This window comes from Sus scrofa, chromosome 14 (genome assembly GCF_054392235.1).
Source record: "Sus scrofa isolate SSC_HxYL_T2T_F1_AM1 chromosome 14, Sscrofa_HxYL_maternal_Yorkshire_Landrace_v2.0, whole genome shotgun sequence".
Lineage (NCBI taxonomy): Eukaryota > Metazoa > Chordata > Mammalia > Artiodactyla > Suidae > Sus > Sus scrofa.
This window is the reverse complement of record NC_139396.1, coordinates 83100450-83106449: the sequence shown is the minus strand read 5'-3', so window position 1 is coordinate 83106449 and position 6000 is coordinate 83100450. Positions and strand designations below refer to the sequence as shown.

At 37.1% G+C, this 6000-nt stretch overlaps 1 pseudogene; it reads left to right on the top strand.

Annotated features, from left to right (window-relative positions):
* Positions 1-1042: 1042 nt before the first annotated feature.
* LOC110256605 (zinc finger protein 248-like) lies at positions 1043-2513 on the top strand (annotated as a pseudogene).
* Positions 2514-6000: the final 3487 nt, after the last annotated feature.

The window sequence follows — 6000 nt, the reverse complement described above, 5'->3', positions numbered from 1 at the left end:
TCTAGAATTATGACATAACAATTTTCCATGTGGTGCTTGGTTCAGGTCAGAAGTTTTTCGGCTTGGATAGACTTTGTTGTACTGGGAAACAAATATGAACAAGACTTTTAAAATGGTAAATAAACATAATTTATTTACATACTCATTTTCTGGGACTGGATTGAAAAATATGATCCTTGAATTCTAATAGCAAGTATAAGCCTGAAACGAGGAAATGTGCAATGTAAAAAGCAAAGCAAAATTAAGTATTTGTATTGTGGCACAGGCAAAGTTTTAAGGAAAATTAGGTGAATGTAAATGTGATTATCATGGTAGTTTACCTGTTGAACTACTATATTAGAGCAATATTAAAGTATCACAGCCAAAATAGAGCAATATATCAGATCCAGATTGCCAGAGGATCACTTAGTCTGCCATTGTTTTATACTTTCTTTCATATGTTCTTGTGAATCACAGCTGGAAGGGGAATTAGAGTGCAATCTAATAACTCTTCCCTCAAACATGAGGCAGTTGGTGCATTCAGAAATTTATTTTGCCATTATGTGTAGAATGGAAATAAGGGAAGTTCAGAAGGAAGCATGAAACTTGTCACAATGTTATTAAAACAATATAGGTTTGAGAGTATTAGACCTACTCTGTAGTCTGTCTCTTCAATTTCTCATATTTTTCCTAACACCTTTATTTGCTGGTTTTCCTCGTCAGTCCATTTACTCTTCATTAGCTCAACTGGACCCATCCCAATCTCTTTGATTGTTCTTATACCTGAATCTACCAATCCTGTAAATATTCCACCCTGTGTTCACTGTTTCTTGAGTTTACATCTTCATCTCTATCTATTTTGAATGTTCTATTTGTAAAATGCTGAGTAATTACATGTCTGCTTATTATTAGTTGTATCCCTTTGTTCCACATTTGTTTTCCCAAAAAGACTAGATAAAGAAAAGGCCCTTTGATCCTAAGAGACTCCTGAAACCAAAAGACAAATATATAATACAACACTTGTATCTTAGTCCAATTCTATTAGAAATATGTTCAAATTTTTATGGTATGACCAACATTTTCATTTCTAGAAGACTGCAAGGCTCATGATCTAACAGAGAGAATCTTGGAAAGCCAAGACAAATATTTGCCACAAGTTGCATTCAGCAATAAAACACTGACTTCTAAGAAAGTGGCACAAACTTTGTCAAGAAAAATTCCCTGTAAATATGACTTGTATAGAATGAGTTTGCAAAATATTTCAATATCAATTGTTAGTAATAGAAACTCTACAAGAAAGAATCCTGATATATTAAGTGTACATGAGAAATTACTTGATGTTAAGAGGAAGAAGCCTCATACTTGAGGGGATTCTTATGAAAATAATCAAAATGAAAAAGCCCTTGCTCATAATAATGGTATTCGGCACTTAAATACTCAAACTTCAGCGAATACTTTTAAATATAATAATGGTGGAAAAACCTTAGGAAAAAAGACTGTAATAATCCCATATAGGGAAATTCACATCTGGGAGAAACTCTGTGAATATAATGGTCATGAGGAAAATTTCTGTGAGAAGTCCTCTCTGTGGAATCTACATGGAAATGAAACAATATGAAAGCAATCAAATTGAAAATAATTGCAGCAGGATGTCACACTTCAGACTCAACTTCAGAAAAATCAGAGAGGAGAGAAGCTATTCAAATGTAATGAACGTGGGAAAACATTCAGTCACAGGTAAAAATTCCCTGTAAATATGACTCACAGTGCATCAGAGGACACATACAGGGGAGAAGTCCTATGAATATATTGAATGTGGGAAATCCTTCCAACAGAAGTCAACCCCCATGGTCCATTAGAGGATTCATACAGGAGAGAAACCCTACAAATGCAGTGAATGTGGGAAGTCTTTTTACCAAAAGTCATCCCTCAATTAACATGAGAAAACTCACACAGGAGAAAAATGCTATGAATGTAATGAATATGGGAAAACTTTCTGCCAAAAGTCAGCTCTCATTCAACATCGGAGAACTCATACAGGAGAGAAACCCTTTCAGTGTAATGAATGTGGGAAACCTTTTCATATGAATTCAACTCTTACTAAACATCAGAGATGTCTTTCCTCACACAGGGGGAAAACCCTATGAATGTAGTGAATGTGGGGAAAATTTCGTTCAGAAATCTACCCTCACTAATCATCTGAGAACTCACTCAGGGGAGAAACCTTATAAATGTGGTGAATGTAGAAAAACTTTTTGCCAGAAATCAACTCTTAATAATCATCAGAGAATTCACATAGGGCAGAAGCACTATGTGGCAGAAACTACCTATGTTTTCCCCAATACTCATTTCTTTTTTTGTGTGGGTACATAACTAGTCAAGACTTTCTAGGCTTCCTTCCATCCAGATGCTCTGACTCAGAATGTGATCATAGTTGACATACATCATTTCCAAGTCTGTGAAAGACCTCATTTGGAATCTTTCCTACTTCCCACTTCTTTTCCTATCAAAGAGCAATAGAGATCATCTTCAGGACAACTTTAGAGCTAGTTATTAGTGATTCATGTAGGAAGAAACCAGGGCCTCTGAATGACTCCCTGAGCAGAGCTCTCCCTTCTGTACCATCACCTTTAAGTCTTTTGATGAACAAGAAATAAACTTGTATTGTGTTGAGCCATTACATGTTTAGGCCTATTTGTAGCCATAGCATATCCTAGCCAGCCCTTATCTCATGTACACTGTGAATCTAATGAAATTGTAAGAAACATCATATCTCAGAAAATTCAGTTAAAGGAGAAACCCCTGCCAGTGCATTTTAATAAAACTTCATTAATAAATCAGTCACTTTTTAAAGCAGATATTTACAATGGAAAACCCCTAAAATGAAATGAATGTAGGAAAAATTTTCACAAAGAGGCAACATTTTACTGAACATGTACTGAGAGGAGAATAAAACTTAGAATTTTTTTTTTTTCTCTGCCCATTGCATGCAGAAGTTCCCAAGCCAGGGATCAAACCCACACTACAGCAATAATGGCACTGAGCCACAGCAGTGATGGCACTGAAGTCTCAACCACTAGGCCACCAGGGATCTCTGAAACCTTATAACCTTGAAAATTTTTCAAAATTTATGTATCAGAGAATACACAAAATAAAATAGTCAGTTTAGGAAATTTCGGGGGAATTTCCTGTTGTGTCTCAGTGGGTTAAGAATCTGACTAGTATCCATGAGGATGCAGGTTTGATCCCTGGCCTCACTCAGTGGGTTAAAGGATCAGGCATTGCTGTGAGCTGAGGTGTAGGTAGCAGATGTGGTTTTGATCTGGTGTGGCTGTGGTGTAGGTCAGCAGCTGCAGTTCTGATTCAATCCCTAGCCTGGGAACTTCTGCATGCCATGGGTGTGACCTTAAAAAAAAAAGACAACATAAAAAAAAAAAAGAAATTTCAGTGACTTCCCTAGTGGCCTACCAGGCTAAGGACCTGGCATTGTCACTGCTGTGACTTGGGTCACTATTTTGTCACAAGTTCAGCCCCAGTCTGGGTTTTCGTATGCTGTGGGTACAGCAAAAAAAAAAAAAAAAAAAAAAAAAAAAAAAAAAAGAAGAAGAAGGAAGAGGAGGAGAAATTTGGCGATTCTTCATCTAGAAATAATCTAATTCTAGAAGCAAGGTTTTGGATGCAGTACCAAATACCTTATAGGTGACACAGCACAGTATGTCTACTTAAGTCATGTTCACCACAGAATGTGAACCTTTAAAAAAAGGCACAAATGAGTATCAAAGTAGCAGCTTTAAAAGTATATGTGAGGTGTTCTCTTGTGGCTCTTTGGATTAAGGATCCAGCATTGTCACTGGAGCTGCTATGGCATGGGTTCATTCCCTGGCCCAGGAACTTCCACATACCACGGTTGCAGCCAAACAAAGAAAGCATGTGTGAATAGCCTCTGAACAATGTCAGACTTATACATATGAGTATGCTCTAAGAATAGCTATTTTGTGTATGTTTGATTTTTGTTTTAGACCCCAAAATAATAATAGTGGAATGATGCACCCTTACCTAAATAACTTTTGTTAACTTATATCAGGTTTGCTATACTAAATACTATTGTTCTCTCATCATATATTTATACCATAAATATATTTTATTTTTAAAATTTTATTGGATTTAGTAGACTTACAACATTGTGTTAGTTTCAGGTGTACCACAAAATGAATTAGTTATACATATAACCATTCCTTTTCAGATTATTTTCCCATATAGGTTATTACATAGTATTGAATAGATTCCCTGTGCTATATAGTAGGTCCTATCTATTTTACCTATCTATTTTATATATAGTAATGTGTACATGTCAACCCCCTAATTCATCCCTCCTCCTCCCAATGTTTACACTTTGGTAACCATAAGTTTTGTTCCAAAAGCTTTGAGTCTGTTTCTGTTTTGTAAATAAGTACTTTTCTATCATTCTTATTAGATTCCACATATTAGTGATCTCAAATGCTATCTGTCTTTCTCTGTCTGACTGACTTCTCTTAGTATGATAATTTCTAGGTCCATCCATGTTGCTGCAAATGGCATTATTTCATTCTTTTTTGTGGCTAAGTAATATTCCATTGTATACATGTATTCTTTATCCATTCCTCTGTTAAGTTGCTTCCATGTCTTGGCTATTGTAAATAGTGCTGCAGTCAACTTTGGAGTTCATGTATTTTTTTGAGTTATGGCTATCTCTGGATATATGCCCAGGAGTGGGATTGTTGGATCAAATGATAGGTTATTTTTGTTTTTTGTTTTTGTTTTTGTTTTTTAGGGCATCCACAGCATATGGAAATTCCTAGGCTAGGGGTTGAATTGAGGCTGCAGCTGCTGGCCTACACCACAGCTCATGGAAATGCCAGATCCTTAACACACTGAATGAGGCCAGGGATCAAACCTCGTCCTCATGGATACTAGTCATTTTCATTACTGCTGAGCCACAGTGGGAACTCCATGGTAGTTCTATATTTTTGTCTTTTTAAGTCTGCACCCACAGCATATGGAGGTTCTCAGGCTAGGGGTCAAATCAGAGCTCTAGCTGCCAGCCTACGCCACAGCAACGTGGGATCTGAGCCATATCTTTGACCTAAACCATAGCTGATGGCAATGCCAGATCCTTAACTCACTGAGAAAGGCCAGGGATTGAACCTGCATCCTCATGGATGCTAGTCAGATGGGAACTCCTATATTTAGTTTTTGGAAGAACCTCTATACTGTTCTCCTTAGTAGTTGCACCAACTTACATTCTCTCCAGCAGCATAAGAGGGTTCCTTTTTCTTCACACCCTCTCCAGCATTTATTGCCTGTAGATTTTTTTGATGATGTCCATTCATTTTTTTTTTTTTTTGTCTTTTTAGGGCCACACCCACAGCATGGAGGTTCCCAGGCTAGGGGTCAAGTTGGAGCTACAGCTGCCAGCCTACACCACAGGCACAGCAATGCGGGATCCTTAACCCACTGAGCAAGGCCAGGGATCGAACCCACATCCTCATGGATACCAGTCAAGTTTGCTAACCTCCGGGCCATGATGGGAACTCCAATCATGGCCATTCTTATTGGTGTGAGGCTTATTATAGTTTTGATTTGCATTTCTCTAATAGTGATGTTCATTTTTTCTTGTGTTTTTGGCCATCTATCTGTCTTCTTTGGAGAAATGTCTCTTTAGATCTTCTGACCATTTTAAAATTGGGTTGTTTAATTTTTTTTTTGATATAGGTTGTTTGTATATTTTGAAGATTAATCCCTTGTTGGTCACTTTGTGTGCAAAGATTTTTCTCCCACTCTGTGGTGTTGTCTTTTAATTTTGTTTATGGTTTCCTTTGCTGTTCAAAAGCTTTTAATTTTAATCAGATCCTATTTGTTTTTTCTTCTTTCCTTCCTCCCTCCCTTCCTCTCTCCCTCTTTCTTTCTTCTTTCTTTCCTTCCTTCCTTCCTTTCTTCCTTTCTCTCCTTCTTCTTCTTTTTTGGCCACCCTGAGGCATATGG